The sequence below is a fragment of the Pogona vitticeps genome, chromosome 3 (genome assembly GCF_051106095.1).
Source record: "Pogona vitticeps strain Pit_001003342236 chromosome 3, PviZW2.1, whole genome shotgun sequence".
In the NCBI taxonomy this organism is placed as follows: Eukaryota; Metazoa; Chordata; class Lepidosauria; order Squamata; family Agamidae; genus Pogona; species Pogona vitticeps.
The window spans coordinates 92,340,942-92,358,779 of NC_135785.1; the positions used below are offsets into that span (position 1 = coordinate 92,340,942).

The window sequence follows — 17,838 nt, forward strand, 5'->3', positions numbered from 1 at the left end:
TATAGAGCAGAAACAGATTCAGGAAAAAAAACTTAAGAGCTGTTTGTGTGTCAGTGTCACAGCAAGAGCCCCTCTTACCTCTCTAGCAAATTAACTTCTGTTTTGTGAATAAACTTCAAGATTTAAATTTTTTTTATTAAGTTTGTCTGTGCAACCATGTCAGCAAAAAATGCAAAACAAAATAAAGGCTATATATATAAAGAAGACAAAGACATTGTGGCATCTTAAAGACTAATTGCAATATTTTAATGTGATCTTAAATTGAAAAAAATCTACTTCTTCAGACATAAGAGTGTGTTCTCTGTACAGTGGGGTCTTGACTTAAGAACGGCTTGAGTTAAGAACATTTTGACTTAAGAACCGCTCTCACAGGAAAATATTGACTTGACTTAAGTACTTAGATTTGAGTTAAGAACTGAAAAAAAACCACGTGGGAGGCAGGGAAAGTGCAAAATGTGAACTTTCAGTTAACTGTTGGCCAGTGAAAAGGGTGCCTGTCTGCTTCCTCACTCCTCCCAGCGTTTAGAGAGTGGATTGGGAGTCTTCGGACTGCCTGGTACTGCCTGGACTGTATTTTCCCTGCCTTCCCTGAACCTTTCTTGACCTAAGAAAAAAAGAAACAAAATATCCCCCTCTAGTGGTCGAATAGCAGCTTCCCATTAGTTTCTATGGACGGAAAAGAGCAGATACGGATTAAATGGTTTTCAATGCATTCCTATGGGAAATGCAGATTTGACTTGAGAACTTTTTGACTTGAGAACCGCCTTCCAATACGGATTAAGTTCTCAAGTCAAGACCCCACTGTATTCTCACTGTAATGTTTGAAGAAGTGGACTTGTTTAGTCTTTAAGATGCCACAATGTCTTTGTCTTATTTATTTTGCTTTTATGTTTTCTGTTTCTTGTAAGGTAAAGGTAAAGGTTCCCCTTGACAATTTTTGTCCAATCGTGTTCGACTCTAGGGGGTGGTGCTCATCCCCATTTCCAAGCCATAGAGCCAGCGTTGTGTCCGGAGACAATCTTCCGTGGTCACATGGCCAGTGCGACTTAGACACGGAACACTGTTACCTTCCCACCGAGGTGGTCCCTATTGTATCTACTCTCGTTTTGCATGCTTTCGAACCACTAGGTTGGCGGGAGCTGGGACAAGCAGTGGGAGCTCACTCCATTGCATGGATTCGATCTTACGACTGCTGGTCTTCTGACCCTGCAGCACAGGCTTCTGCGGTTTAGCCCGCAGCGCCACCACATCCCTCTGTTTCTTGTAGATATGCTTTAATCTGATTTTTCAAATATAGCTCAGGGCTAGACTACACATTGTAATATACCTGTTTTTGTGTCAGCTTTAGCATGCTTGAAATTGAATTAAAAATCTCCAGCTACATGAAGAACAGTTAAGTGAACTTTTTTTAAAGCCAGGAATTTTAAAAAAAAAACATGTGGGGGTAGTTATTTTAAATCAATTCTGGTCTCACTTGTTTTTTTACATGTTTGGCATGTGTGAACATCCATGCCAAAGGAAATAGTGTCTGTGGGGGTCTGAAAGGTTTTCCAAGTTTTGGATACCTAGTACAATGGGTTTTGGACTGCACAATACCCTGCAGTCCGTATTTTTTCCTTTTCCCCACCCCCTGCATCTGCTTCTATTTTAGAGCTGCAGTAATCTAGTGTCATGGCACTTCCATATATTGAATTGAATTGAATTAGACCAGACCTGACAATTTTCGAAGGGCTGAGGAAATGGCTGTTGTGGTAGTTGTGGGCTGTGCTGAGTCTGAATAAGAGTTGCTGAGTCTGGCATCAGCTGTCTCAAAGCAGGCAAGCTCCACCTCAAGAAAGACGCAAGGTATGATTGCGGTGAAGAAATGTTCCTGGTACGGAGGAAATATTAGGAAAATTGGGATCTGGAGTGCTGAAGTGCCAATATATCACACAGCTTACAACCACACAAAAAGTTGTTTCATGAGGATTCACACAAAAACCACGTAACATTAAATCGATTTCTAAAAACCCGAACCAGCTCCCAGTTTAATTCACCAGTGTAGTTGCACTCTTGGTCAGGTACTACCAAACCTAAGACACTTCTGTCTCTCATCACAGACTATGTATGACATCTACTTCTGCCCGCAATCTTCCCTAAAGACTAATAGCGGTGGTTTCCCCTTGTACTTGGTGGGGAGTGGATGGAGCATTTAATGATGAGCAGAGCCAGGGCAAAAGTGGGAGTTACACACACACGTGTGTGTATCTAAGCAGAGAGATACTTGCATAATTCAGGCAGACATTAACTTTTGGAGTAAACCATTATTCTCCCCTTTTAGCCGAAGTGAAACCAAAGTGTATATAGCTGCTTTTGCTCATATTTATCCCTTGTTACACTTGTCTCCTCCTAATCTTCCTTATGTTGCCATTTCTTTAACTGGCCCTCTCTGTCTTTCTCCTGCATTTCATAACTGGTATTCATAAATGGCTTTCAGCCCAAATTCTCGGTAATGCCCTCCGAAGAATTCTTTGACTCTTGTATTGTTTTGGAGACTTTATAGCTTGGCCTCCCAGTGTGACCTCATCATTGTTGTTGATATGTGATCCAGTCTCTAGCCCAAACACAAGACATTCTACTCTGCTGGAGTGGGAACCTGGTTCTTTATAATTCCTCTAAGGAATGACAGGATGAGAATTGGACTTTGAAGCCACATAGGGAAGAGTATTGTGTTGTGAACTACGTACTGTATTCCAAAATTTTATTTAATTTGCAGTCCATGGCAGCCACATTAAAATATCTTGCTGCTGCATCTTGAGTCCCTAGATTTCTGCATGGCAGTTGAAATCTTTTAAATATGTCTGGTATGTAAGCAATGATCCCTACTGCCACACTTGTTATTCTGTTTCATATTTATTTATTTGGATACATTTAGAGCAGTGTTTAAGTGGTGCCCAAACATCTCATGGTAGAGAATTTATTGGCATAGAAGGCCAATACAAAACCACCATTTTGTATTGGAGAAATCCTGTCCACTTATAAACATAATTAGACATGGGGACGAATATAAACATGAATCAGGATATTTGGTAAATAACCCTGATTTGTCAGATATTAATTGCTTTGTATTCTTGGGGTCCAGAGACCCCAATGAATTTGAAGCAACGAATATAACCCTTTTATATTTGTCCCTTCATTCCCTATCAGCGTATGCCCCTGCAAATCAGCTGTTCCTTGGGGGCATAAGCAGAGAGGGATTTTCCCTTCCAGAGGCTTGCTAAAGCCTGCCCGAAGGGAATCCCACTTCCGGGGCTGGGGGATGGCTTGGTTCCCCTTTCCTCCTCTTGCTATGCCCTGTGGAGAAAAGGGATCAAAGTGATGCCGCAGCTGCGCTACCTTACTAAAGGCAGCATGACTGTGGGGTTGCTTCAATCCATTTCTCCCTCCTTTTGCTATGCTCTGTGGGGCATAGGAAGGCTGAGGGGGTCAGAGCGTCTTCTTTTTAGCCTCATGGGCTGTCTAAAGAAAAAAAATGACCTGATGAACAACAAATTGATTTATTGTTGGTTAGGTCACTGAGGGTAATTCATAGGTCGTCAAACTTGACAACCCAAGAACCAAGAGGAAGTGCGATTTTGGCATTTTGTCCCCATCTCTAAGCATAATGATTTGCATCCAGCTGTAAAAGGAAGCAAGCTAGCAACCAACCAACCAAACATGTAGGGAAACATATGGCCTTAAAATGAATAAAGAGCTCCAAGCCATTTTCCTCTCAACATAGTTGGGCCTGAAGAGGGCGCAGAACTCAAGTCAGTCTGAACAAAACTTTACAATTAATGAACATTCCGAATATTGCTTATGGTTTAGATAAATGTCAGCAGAAGAAACCAAAATGTGGTAAGCCTATATGTTTTGTGTCACAAGATGGTAAATTATCAAAACAAGGGTTCAAGAACTGAGGATAAAAAAAATAATAAAATGTATTCTCTGGCTTCCAGTACATTCACACTTGTACATTACTGACATCATAATAAGTTCAGGTACCTGTGTGTATATGTGTGAGAGAGTTTGTGAGAGAAAGGGACTGTGATTGAAAGAGGCTGAGCAAAAGAAGGCAAAATAAATTGAAATTATCTGGAAAAATCAGGACTTTTAACTGTCCTGTCTGATTCCTACATGGAAAGAAATGAAGTCTGTAACTTTGCGATATGAGAAGATCATTTGTTCATGTTTCTATGGTCTTTCTACTGAACCAGTTGCCAATTTGTGATTTGTTAATAGTGTTGAGGACACCTCTTCCTTTTAGCTGTGTATAACCTTCCTGTTAAGGGAATTCCCTTGAATGGGTCTTAGTACATTCTGTTAGTACAGTTTCTTATTACCCTTGAGATTAAGTCCTGGAACATGAATATATGCAAAGCGACACTCTTCTCCTGTGTAATCATTACCACTTTATGGGCACATCATGACTAGATGTGTATATTTCTCTTGTTTTAAGAGTTGAGCATTAATTACATTTGAGCTTTGTGTTTATGTGTGTCGCATTTGTTAGCACCATGTGTGTTGCATTTGTAAGATCTGGACCATATATTGTTTTGGATTGTGTGTTTGGAAGGCTACTGGCAAAGTAATGCCTTTCTTTTTTTCCCTCCTTCCCAATATCTGGATCTGTAATCTGCTGAGACATATACTGGCACATGTGGACTCTCAAAATACAGGATATTGTTTTAGGAACGAGGTCCTAGTCGCTGGTGCAATAGTATTCAAAATACCTTGATCTGAGTTTGATGAATTGGGACAGCCCTGGGCCTAAAGTGGATAAACAATGCAAATGATGGTTAAAAAAATTTAAGAAATGAGCCCCCGAAGCACATTGAACTAAAATGGGCCCTTGACCTCAAAAGGCTGAGCACTGCTGTCCTAATGCATTAAAACCAGCAAACCAACAGTCATGGTTGTAATTATCTGCTTAGTAGCCAGAGGAACTGACACCCTTTTGCTTTTGGATAAAGTGAGATCACAGCAGAAAGTGGACAAAAATTATGTCTGCCACTTGGAGTAAATTTAAACCACCCCGCCAACAGGGGGAAAAAAAGGATAGTTCCCCACTCAAAAGGGACAATGCCACAGTGGGCTTCCATGCATTGAGCCTTACTTGTGTCGTCATTTGGTTTTAATTCAAATCCTGTGCAAATTGTGGGTAAATGGCCAATGTAGTTGCCCCCTAAGGTCCAAGGCTCATGACTAGCCTAGTGAACAGCTGTAATCTCTGTGCTCAAGATTCTCAGAACCTTCTTAAGGCACAAAGGGAAAACAAGACTGTGGAGAATCAGTCTCTGTGATTAGCAGTGTGGAAACTCTGGATTAAGCAACCTTGGCATAGAATTATTGGAAGCCTGGCTGAACACAAATTATTCACAGCCCCAGCCTGATCCTGATGGTATACCTGATCCAGGCCACACCCTTTGCATACATCACAGCAAACAACCTGGTTCAAAATGAAGTCCTGATGCTATAATTATTCTGGATTTGTGTTGTAATAAGGTTTCATAAAGATCTGGACGAGGAAAATATGGGCACCTTAATTTCATTACTGGTGTTTTGTTGCTTGTTTGCTTATTCTCACAAGAAGGGATAAAAAAGGATAAAAGTTGGGATAAAAGTTGAAGAGCAATTTAGTAAAGCAGGAGGCTTCAGTGAGGTTTTTTACAGCACCTAGTTCCTTTACTGCTCCTCTAAGAGGTCATCCATCTCTTTTTAATGAATCACCAAAAAAATCACTGATACAGCAACCTACATTCTGTGATCTCATGGACTTGGCAAATATTAATGAATTAAACCTCACAATGCCTCTAGGAGGGAGGACAATATTAATAGCACTGTGTTATAGATGAGAAAATAGAGATGCAACCACAAACCAACCACATGGTCTCATGAAGCCTTTTTCTTTTCTTTTTTAGCACAGTTGGGAGTAGTAAATTATGCTGAGGCCTTATCTACTTTACAAATGGATCTTGGTATTATACCCATCTCAGTGCCATGTTTTGCTTTGAGGAGCCTTGGGAATTGTAGTTGGCTGGCGTGTTAGGAATTCTCAGCCTAACAAGTACTATGATCCCTTTTGGCCTGTATTGGCAAAATTAGACTGTGTGAGCATTAGAACTGATAGATAACCCAGGGGGGGTGACAGTTTCAGTTCAATTAATTTTTTGTCAGAATTTACCATAATTCACAGCAGTTGAATTATGGAAGAAAGTGAAGTTATCAGATTTGCTCATGGCTATCTAACATGCATAGAACGGATTTTGGCATGGAAACCTGGATGAGGACTCCAGTAAATCTGCCTTCCGAGGTGGTTTCATGCCAAAATGTAAGTTCAACTCCGCAGGTGTTTTCAGAGAAGACTACTTCAAGTACTGGAAGGGCTTTCTGTAATAACGTTAAAAGGCAGACAATAATCCTCCCTGTGTGAGAAGTGCTGAATTGTGACAGGAAATTTAGGTCTCTGCAGTGGCTAAGAGACAAAATTATGAAACTGAATACAGAAATGATGCTATTAAAACAGAAAAGTAGTAATGCACCTTATAAACCTATTGCCTGCAGCATTACTGAAAGGTGATCTCTGGGAAATTAAGGCGGTTAAGACACAGCAGCTCTAGTGGATATAAAAGAGGAATAACAAATAACAGAAAAGATCAGTTTTGTAGCCACCTTCTATCCTCATACTGGCTACAACTGAAGAACTGGTGAGACCAGACAAGGTGTGTTGGGATAACAGAAAACTTTCATGTACTTGCACTGGTTATCAATGGAAAGAGGCTTTACAGCCTAATGTGATTGTCCATTGCCACTAATTTGATTACTAAAGTTCTTTTCCTACCTTTGGCATTTGAGGCAAGCTCCACCCCCTCTTCCTGTTTGTTTGTTTGTTTGCTTGCTTGCTTCCCTTGTTTTGTTGATGTCCTTTGTTCTCTGACCTCCGACTAATCATGAAAGTCTCTACACATAGTTCACACTCCATTTTCCCCTCTTTTTTCCTTCAGATGGTATCTTCATGTGATAACTATAAGTAAATATATCTGTTTTCTATTTTACATGCTTCTAGAGTGATTTTATCATGCAAAGTGCTAGGAAAAGAAACCAAAGGAGTGTGGGTGGTTTGATGAGAATGGACTGATTTCTCCATATTTCTGGAGAAATCCCCAATAAGGTGTTAGGAGTTAGGTGTGAATGAGGAAAAGTATAGCAAGAAGTTTTTGATTTGCTGAAATAAATTAATACAAATGCCACAGACTTACAGTACTCTCAGCTGGGACAACTAATACTATACTATGATGTATCTGAGAAAGGTCCTTTTATAAGACAACTCAGTTGGTTCGTTTGGGGTCTTTGACACAAAACAGGAGTCCTCACATCAGAGAAGTTGTGATAAGACAATAAAAATAGACCTGTCTTTATCTCCCATAATGGCCCAGAAGGCATCTGTAAGATTTGTAGGCCAGGACTATGGGTCCTGTAATGGCTGTTGAGAAGCACAAATAGACTTTTCTGCTGGCTCAGCCTTTTGTAATGGAAGAATTTAGGACAGAGAAAGAGGATGAAAGTGCCACTTACCTTTCCATATGTTTCTGAGGTCACTGGAAATGGAAGGCTGATGTGGTAGAACTCTTAGTTCCTGGTATGCTCATGTATGATGAATCTTACCAACAACTGAACAGGGTGGCACACAGGGAGAGGTACTAGCAGTGGTTCTTAGCATGGAGCTACTCTATCAATATCAGTATTTCCATTACGCACTCAGATTGTTCTCAGATCACACATCAATTGAGACAGCAATAATGCAAAACTGTTTTGAGTGCTCAAAAGAGATGATAGTTCATGCTAATATGTTTACAGTGCTATGAGAGATTAGATACCGTCTAGCTTAATTAGTTATATCAATGGGCCCTTTTCAAAAGCACTACAAACAGTGGCAGAACCTGAGAAAAGGAACCTAGGAGTTGAATCCCATCATATTTTCCCTGTTCCAGCAACCAAGCACTATGGATTTAAGGAGGTGACTAAGAGACATTTCTAGGCAGTTAGAAAAATGCAGAAGGGTGGCCAGAGGAGAAGAATGTTGTACAGTATTGCCAATCAGAAGCAGAATCATCTTTCTGAACTAAAGATAAGCTCAGTATGAAGGATAAAATTGTGTTTTGTGGGCAAAGAACAGTGTTTCAAGTTTCTCTGCAAAAGGCAGTCAGGCAGAAAATTTTTGGAGAATACACACACAGCTGTACTGAAGCAATGTTACCCTGTGGATTCAGCCCCTTTAGACTTAGAATGATTACCTGAGCAGACTTCCCGTTTTGTAAAGAAATCACATTCACACTTTTTAAAAGATAATAAGAAAGCTTGCATTTAACAGAGAAGTACTCTTGGGATAGGAAAGGCAATAGAAGTCCTAGTTCTACCTAACTAAATTGGACATGTCAGGAACTGTAGCTGCCCTCTTCATCTCAAGAGGAGTGATGTCACTGGCAGTGGCAGATTGCTACTGATCAAAGGCTTCCTTTTGCTATTTTGGGGGTGCATATTACTTTGCTGTGTTGTGTACAAGCCATGCACGTTTTGAATTGCAAAATGAAGGCTTTGATCAGCAACAATCTGCAGATATTGATCTCATTCCTATTGCGTAGAGCCCTAGTAATCAATGTATTCCTCAGCCAGGAATGAAGTTGCAATTTCAGTCCTTCATGATGTCTGCTGATCGTGGGAAATAGTCCATGTGTACTTCAGCCTTTCAGGGTAGGACAATCTGCAAGACATCATTTGTTCTGCAGAATCTGTGTTTCCCTCAGTCATGTTCTTATAAGTTATATCCTGGCGGTGCAAGTCCCACACATTTAAGGAGAAGAACAGACCCTCTCTCCTGATATGCTTTTCTATTTTGTAACATAATGACTAAGTTTCTTTTGCATAAGAACAAATTGGCCTCTTGCCTTTTGAAGAGATACCGTGGTGTCTCGACTTACATACTTAATCCGTATTGGAAGGCAGTTCTCAGGTCGAAAAGTTCTTAAGTCGAATCTGCATTTCCCATAGGAATGCATTGAAAACCATTTAATCCGTATCTGCTCTTTTCGTCCATAGAAACTAATGGGAAGCTGCTATTCCGCCTTCTGCCACTAGAGGGGGATATTTTTTCTTTTTTCCTTTTAACCTAACCTAAGATGACTTAGCTTTAAAAAAAAGGAAAAAAGAGTTCGTAACTCGAATCTAAGTTTGTAAGTCGAGTCCATATATTCCTATGAGAGCGGTTCGTAAGTCGAAACGTTCGTATGTCGAGCCGTTCGTAAGTCGAGACCCCACTGTACTTGTCCAGCAGACCAAGGCAAAGAGGAGCTGGACAGGGGACAGATTGTATTTGTCTTCAGTGTGGAATGGATTGTCATTCTCAAATTGGCCTTCTCAGCCACACTAGACGCTGTTCCAAGTCCTCTATTCAGAGCACGTTACCATAGTCTCTCGGGACCGAAGGATGCCTAAAATTTAAGGCCAAATGCCAGGCTATGTCACTTGGGAACGAGGTCAGTCCACACTATGATTCCTAGTTATTATGTATAGATGTGAAACCTATGTATAGATGTGAAACCTGGACAGTAAAGAAAACAGATGGGGCTGGATCAGTGCATTCAAAATGTGATGTTGGAGGAAAGCTTTAGGGAAACCATGAGCCACCATAAAGAAAAACAAATAGATTCTAGGTCATAAGTTCTTAACCTGTAGTCTGTGGAGCCCCAGAGGGCCACAATGTCCTCACAGAGGTTCTGTGAAGGCCTGGAGAGAGAGAGAGAGAGAGAGAGAGAGAGAGAGAGAGAGAAAGAAAGAAAGAAAGAAAGAAAGAGAAAGAAAGAAAAGAAAGAGAAAGAAAGAAAGAAAGAAAGAAAGAAAGAAAGAAAGAAAGAAAGAAGAGAGAGAGAGAGATAAATAAATAAATAAATAAATAAATAAATAAATAAATAAATAAATAAATAAATGACTGAATGAATGAATGAAGGAAGGAAGGAAGGAAGGAAGGAAGGAAGGAAGGAAGGAAGGAAGGAAGGAAGGAAGGAAGGAAGGAAGGAAGGAAGGAAGGAAGGAAGGAAGGAAGGAAGGAAGGAAGGAAGGAAGAAGGAAGGAAGGAAGGAAGGAAGGAAGGAAGGGAAGGAAGGAAGGAAGGAAGGAAGGAAGGAAGGAAGGAAGAAGGAAGGAAGGAAGGAAGGAAGGAAGGAAGGAAGGAAGGAGAAGAAAGAAAGAAAGAAAGAAAGAAAGAAAGAAAGAAATAAATAAATAAATAAATAAATAAATAAATAAATAAATAAATAAATCTTAATTTTCCTTGCTTGTTTGTGTAAAACCTGACTTTTCTAACCTACCACCTCCATTAAAACAAGCAAAATTAAAAATCACTTATGAAAATAACTATCTGATAGTAAATAACTGTTTGATATTTCTGCACACAGTGAGAACGTGCAAGTGAATGATGCTCAGTAGCTGAGAGACAGCACGTGATATTTCTTGCCACTGTGCAGATTCTGTGGGAAGAGAGAGTCAGAGTCAGTCAGTATCAGTGTGTGTGAATGTTTGAATGGACATTGTGATTGTGGTTCTTCAATTTCTGCTAATAAAACCATTTGGTTATAGTCAGGTAAAGTGACTTTTCAATATTATCGCAGTGAATTTCATAACAATACAGAATGGATCACTGGCTGAATCTGAAATTTAAAAGAACTGATGGTGTTGATGAGGGTCCAGTCTGTTCAAAGCAAAATGAACTATCTTCCAGTCATCTTAAAAAGTGTTGCCATTACAGCAAGAGAAACTTTAAATAAATATTTGATGTGCTTTAGGGTTTTAAATTAAGTCTTGGTGGTCCACAGCAACAAATAATCTTTAAAGGAAGTTTGTGGTAAAGAAAGGGTTAAGAACTGTTGTCTTAGATCATATTAAGCCTGAACTTTCACTAGAAGAGGCTGTTATATGTTGGTTATATCATGAGAAGACCAGACTCATTGGAAAAGATTGTAATAGTGGGAAATCCTGAAGACTACCAGAAAAAAAAGTAAGATCTAATATGAAGTGGATTGACTCAATAAGGGAAGCCACAGCCTTTGGTTTACACGCCTACAAGTAAAAACTTTGAGCAGGGTTTTTTGTGATAGGACCTTTTGGAGGTCATTAATTTTTAAGGGTGCCATAAGTTGGAAATAACTTGGCAGTACAAACCAAGAACAAACAAGGTAATGAATCTGTATCTTGATAATACTGGTGTTTCCAAATGCATTGAAGACTGTTAAGACTTGATACTCCTTCATCCCAGTAAATAATATTCCCCAGGTCCATCACCATAGCATACCTGGTATCATGGAGAAAACCAGGCAAGGAGAATTCCCCCTAGCATTCCCTTTTTCTGCTTGGGGGGATCTTTTTGTTTTTTGTTGTAGTTATCCAAACCCTCAACAACAAACTGAAGCAAAATAACCCAGAGGTACCGGTCACCATTTCAGTGAGAACGTCATTTGCATTGTGAATTCTTTGGATTGCAGATGGGAAGTTACATATATGGAAGCTTCTCTGTTCTTCTGCATTAAAAAAAAAAACACCTCCTAATCCAGACCTGGGCAAACTGCGGCCCTCCAGATGTTCCTGAACTGCAAATCCCAACATTCCTCACTGTGTGAGCTAGCCCCAACTCTCCTCACTATGGGCTGTGTGGGCTAGGAATTATGGGAGTTGCAGTTCAGCAACATCTGGAGGGCCGCATTTTGCCCACCCCTCTGTACTGATAACCCTAAATCTGCACTTCTATTCCTTCCATGATTTATGTAGTCTTAGGCTTTGATTTTGTAAACCAGGTGCCTTGAATGACAGGGCCATGTGCCACATTAAATGAGGACTAGCATGTACAAATGTTCATCTAATATAGAGAAGGTCTGCCCTGTTTTGCATACAGAAAAGAAAGCAACTGGAAGCAGCAGTTTAGCTCCTTTGCAAAAGGCAAAAATAAACAAGACTAATCTTTATATTAAACAAGAGAGATTTCTGCATATGGGAAAATTAGCAAACACTGCACGTTAGATGCAAGTGGTGTTTGGAGCATTTGCCTCCACTGAGTTGTAACCTTCCCTGATCTTTCTATCCCTGGATAAGGGTATGGTGAAGGTGGGGAGGAACGTTCACACCCAGCTTCATTGTTGGCTTTCCCTGGGCTGAGAAATGCCCTCTGGCAATGGAGGGGCTTTATGTATGTCACGCAGCCTGACCTTGGGCTGGAATTCCACAGGGCCTCCCTAGCTTTGATAGCAAACCATGCTATGCATTTTTATCCATCTCATCTCTGCCCTTCATGAAACAGTTTCTAGTTTTTCAAGTATAGTTACCTTCAGAGTGGAGTGAGATGTTTTCTTTTACACTGTGACGAAATCAAAGTAGCTGCTGCCTTCTCTTTGCCTTATAATTACTACTGCCCTTCTTACAGTATCCTTATGGCACTTCTATTATTTTTAACCAATTTGTTGTCTTTTACTCAAGCGCATATACGAAAGTTTGTGATTCGTCAGTAATGTTCAGGTAAAGCAGGAACAAATCTGGGTTGTTTATCTTCTGTGGATGTAGATGTTGCTGCACCTATTACATTTTAAAGGCACTAATTCTGAAATCTGTTGTAATAGTACAGTTTTGGTGGCCATGTGTAGAAGCTGGTGCTTTGAATAATTAACAAAGGATATCTTTAGCAAAACAAAGATGTTTATGATGGGGCTACATCTCTAGGTAGTGAAGAAAGGTTGGAACATAGTGAATACAGGCATAGGAGATGCATTATTGCTTTGTGTGTGTCTTTGTGTGTGTGTGTCTTCAGGTCATTCTAACTTATGAAGACCCTTTTAAAGATTTTCTAGGTACAGAACATTCAGAAGCCTCACTCACTTGGATAACAAGCTGTCAGTGTGGTTTTTGTTCTGAAGAGGACAATTGAATTGTACAATCACCAAAGGGTGGGGGGAAGCAAAGCTAAAATACTGGAATGTATTCATGGCACAGAGTCCTGGCTTTTGAGTTTCTGTCTAGTACTTCTTCTAAGAGGCATGTAAGAAAATAAATGTAAAGAGAGGTTTTATTCCCAGCAACCTATGATTTCGAACATAAATAAGAAATAGGAAACTTTCTCATCTTAAGTGTAATGCTATGGCCTTTTAAATGAATTATTTCAGGAAAGGTCTGTTGTAATTGTGCCTGAGTGCTATACTGGTTTCTTTTAATGCTAAAATGATTATTTCTGGCAATGGATAATTGTTGATAAATGGATAAAAAGTAATAGAATTACAGGTTTAGTGACAGCTGTTATGGTATAGACTTAGCACTCTTCTATTATTCACAGGTTCTCAATTTCCAAGCTTTTAGGATGTCTTGTTTTTACTTTAATTGTTTCATAAGGCTATCTATGCTTATCCCTGTCTCTGTCATATATGGATTCTACTCTCACTTGACTTAAGGTATTCATGAGGCAACAGAGTCTATATTTTGTGTTACGGCATTATTGTGGTGTAAGGTATAATGATGGAGGGAATTCTGTTTGTGTAATAGCATCAAACTATATATAATCCAGTGCACCCATTAAGTGAGCATCTGACTTGCTTTAATAGTAATATTGAACAACAACAATCTTAGAACTGCATGGCTGGAAAGGACCCTATGGATCATCGAGCACAGCCCCTATCAGGGAGGCACAGTGGGGAATCAAGACTCCCAGCATGCATGGAATGTCAGATCCACATGTTGCTTCTCAAAAATTTGTCCCTTCCTTTCTCTATTCAAAGCCCTATTTTTCAGATTATATCAACTGGGCATATGATGGGGCTAGGAGATATTTTTCAAGTTACAGTCCATAATTCCTTACATTTATCTCTATTATACAGTATATGGTTTATGAGAAGTGAAGTCCAAACAGTCAATCCGCTGTGACTTGCATTTTTTTCAAATTGGATTTCCAAAGTTGACATCATTGTAGCCATCCAGGCATCAAACGATTTGGAGGAATCAGCAGAGGCAGAGAGCTGTGTTTGCACAGCAGAAGATAGTTGACAAGGTGCTAATTGTCAATTTCCACCTCTTTTTTCTTAATTTACTTTTTCTGAAGAGACATAGCAACACGGTCCTTCAATGCTGCCTTGAAAGCCTTTTTAAAAAACACAAATCCTCTATTTGCATAGAATGAGCACTCAGTTGAGTGGAATTGACACCTTTGTGAGGTCCCCCTTTGCCTTTGGATCAAGTGATAATCCTGGGCAGGAAGTGGACAGAAACAATGTGCACCCAATTGTATCATGCTTAAACCATCCCTCTTGGCTGAACAACAATAACAACAAAAAAGACAATTCCCCACTAAAACCAGACAATTTCAAAACAGACTTCTCCACATTCAGCTTTATGATGTGTAATCACTGGGTTTTAATCTGAATTCATCTGTACCTAATCCTTTGCAGATTGTGTGGTAAATGGCTGGTAATCACCTCACCCAGCATGTTTCGTTGTTTATGGGGTCATTTTTTGAGATAGCCGTGGGCTGCTACGGAATCATTTTAATCCCTGCTTTCCCTCCATTTGCTATGCCCCGTGGGGCATAGCAAGAGTGGGGCATAGGAAGAGGAGGGGGAAAGGGATCAAAGCGATCCTGCAGCCGCGCTACTGTGAGATCACTTTGATCCCTGCTTTAACACCTTTTGCTATGCCTTACTTTAACACCTTTTGATATGCGCCCCCCCCCCCGGCATATACCCACAGGGCATAGCAAGTGGAGGGAAAGCAGGGATCAAAGCGATTCCTCAGCAGCATGGCTGCAGGACTGCTTTCATCCCTTTCCCCCTCTGCATGCTATGCCCTGCGGGGCATAGCAAGCAGAGGGAAAGCAGGGAATGAAGGGACGAATATAAAAGGGTTATATTCATTGCTTCATATTTGTTGGGATCTCTGGACCCAAGAATACGAACGAATATCTGACAAATCAGGGATATTTAACAAATATCCTGATTTGTTTTTGTATTCATCCCCATGTCTACTGGTGACTAAGGATGTAAACTGCATTACATTTTTCCCTTCAACAATGTCAAAGTTAGGGGTGCCAGAGCCCTCTGTAGTTCAAAATTTGTGTATAAGTCTTATGCCCTCAAAACACAACTACAAAGCATAAACTGTTGATTCTCTCTCTCTCTCTCTCTCTCTCTCTCTCTCTCTCTCACACACACACACACACACACACACACACACACACACACACACACACACACACACACACACACACACACACACACACACACACAGAACAGTTCTCTCTATCGGACAGTACTGTGTGTAATAAGCCTTAAAAGTCCTTATGGCCCCCTGATCTAGAGGCTGAATTAGAGATGTTGTGTTTGGGGTCAAGCAGACCAATTCAAAGCCTTCAGTGTTGAACTTCAGCTGGGCAGGGACACAATATTTATTAAATATGTTTTGGTTGAAAATGTATTTATTTAATTTATTTATTGGGATATTTCTTTATTTTGGATTGAAAAAAATCAGTGTATAACCAAAACTGGGCTGTTCAGACCTGTGCAGTTCAAGGGAGAATATATATATAAATGTATGGTTATATCAGTTCGACATCAGTTTAACTGTTATGGATCCATGCTAAGGAATCCTCGGATTTTCTGTTATACTTCAGAGGAGTGAATAAAACCCTCTTAACAGTGAATTCTAAGCATCTCATCTAACTATAAATCCCAGGATTCTCTAGAATGGAGTCATAACATTTAAAGTGACATCAAACTTACTTAATTGTGTAGATGTGCACTTTGAGCATGGCCATGTTAATCAAGTATGTGTGTGCATGCTTACACATGTGTTTTGGGTCTGTTGAGGCAAAAATGACTAATGGTACCTTCTACTGCTGAGTGACTTTTGCATCTGTTTTTTACTTGAGAAGATACATATATGCTTTCGAGTTTTCCTGAGGCTGATTCAATGGGGAAGTAGCTCTCACACTTCCAAGCTGATTTGATCTTCCCATGAGCAGCAATTGCTTTTCAGTGAAAAAAAAGAGAGGGTATTTTCCCACAAAAAGCTGACTCAGCCGGACAAGGTTAACTTCATTAAAGAAATTTAAGGGTTTTTTGTTTTCTATTGTTTGTTTAAACAGAGGGGGCTTGGTCTACATTAAAACCTGTTATAGAGGAGAAAAATAACTGATCTTCAATAAGACTTTGAAAAATTGCTTTGTTTGAAGATCTTCTCCACCTTGTCCCTGGATTGTCACTGATGGCATTCATATTTTAACTCTAATCCACATGGATTAAGGTCCAGCGTGTTCAGTGACAACATGTGTGACTTTGGCAGCTCTTTTGTCCCCTTCTAAGGAATGATTTAACTTTCTTTCATTTCTTTACAAGGTGGTGGAAGCCCTTCCTTCCTTTTCTTTCTTGCTCTCCTCTAACACCCAAGAGCTCAACCAAGCAAGCAACCGTATCCCAACACTTTCCCTCAGCTATTCAGCCCAATTGCTGCACCTATAGCTACAGTGGTGTTTCTGTTTTTTGTTTTTGTTTTTTTGTTTTTTTGGTGTGCAGACAGCCTGAGGCTCAGCTGAAGAAGTAGCTTGTGTTGATGCTGCTGGTGCTGCCACTGCTGGCTTCTCAGAGGCCCTTGCATGGCACCGGCTGGTTGATCTTGCTATGCCTTGCTGTTGCCTGCTCACCTGTCTTTTTTTTTTTGTTTACACCTCTGTATCTTTCTGTGATGAGGAAAGAGTGGAACCAAGTGGGGAAGCATTTGCTTAAGATAAGTGCCTGGACAAGAATCCCAGTAAGTCCCATGCTCCATATTTATAAGGTTCATTGTCCACCCAAGTTGTTTTGTAGCAAAGGACTTCAAAGGGGAGCAGCCTTAGAGCACTCAGCCCTCACTGGTACTTGAGGCCGACAGACAGCATTAGAACTTGTTCCTCACTTTGAACAGTTTTTTTCCTACATTATTTCTCCATCCTTTATATCCTCTGTCCAACACACACTCCTTGTCTCACTCAAAAGGGGCCAACAGCAGTAAGGAGATTTAACATTTCCTTTTAGCAATTTGTGGAATTGACCTTTACTCACCTGTTTTCCCACATTAGGAAATCCACTGTATTTTCCCCTTGCAAGTGGAAAAGCAGTACAGGAACAGGGCTTTGTAAAACTGACCCAAAGAATAAATGTTGTTTACCATGGCTCATGAAGCAAAGAAACAACAAAGCCAGCACTTCCGTCAAATCAGAATTTTCCATCTCCCATGCTTGCACAGGCCCCTGCTTTGATTCTGCAGCTATGCACTGAACCATAGGCATCAGATTGATGGGAAAATGTTCTCCATGGGTTTTGTTGCTATTCAGGACTGTATTTGGGAGGAAGACTGCTTCTTGGAAGAATGTGTGGTAAGGTGGGGAAATCCTCTGGTGGTTGGCCTTTTGCTTTCACAACCTTTAGCCCCACCACTGATTATCCTAACAGCAGTCTTTCAAACCACCCACTGTGCAGACAGACTAATAGAAAGAATAGAATTGTGTGTGTGTGTGTGTGTGTGTGTGATCTCTGTTGATTACCTCCTCTTTCAGTACCATTTCTATGATTCCTTTGGTGCCATTTCTTCCTGTCTTTTCCTTAAAATAATGTATGACTCTCTAACTTTTCTCTCTCTGAGAGGTCAGCTGCCCATGTCACTGCAGTACAACTTGGCAAGACAGTTGGCAGTAAATCTGAATGCTGAAAGCATGTCAGTTTCAACGTCTCCACTGTCTAGTCTACTTATAAACATTTAGCACAATAT

At 40.2% G+C, this 17,838-nt stretch overlaps 1 protein-coding gene across 1 annotated transcript in view; it reads left to right on the plus strand.

Annotated features, from left to right (window-relative positions):
• CDH23 (cadherin related 23) overlaps positions 1 to 17,838 on the plus strand; it is a 622,327-nt gene that overhangs the window by 138,291 nt on the left and 466,198 nt on the right. The window lies entirely within an intron of this gene.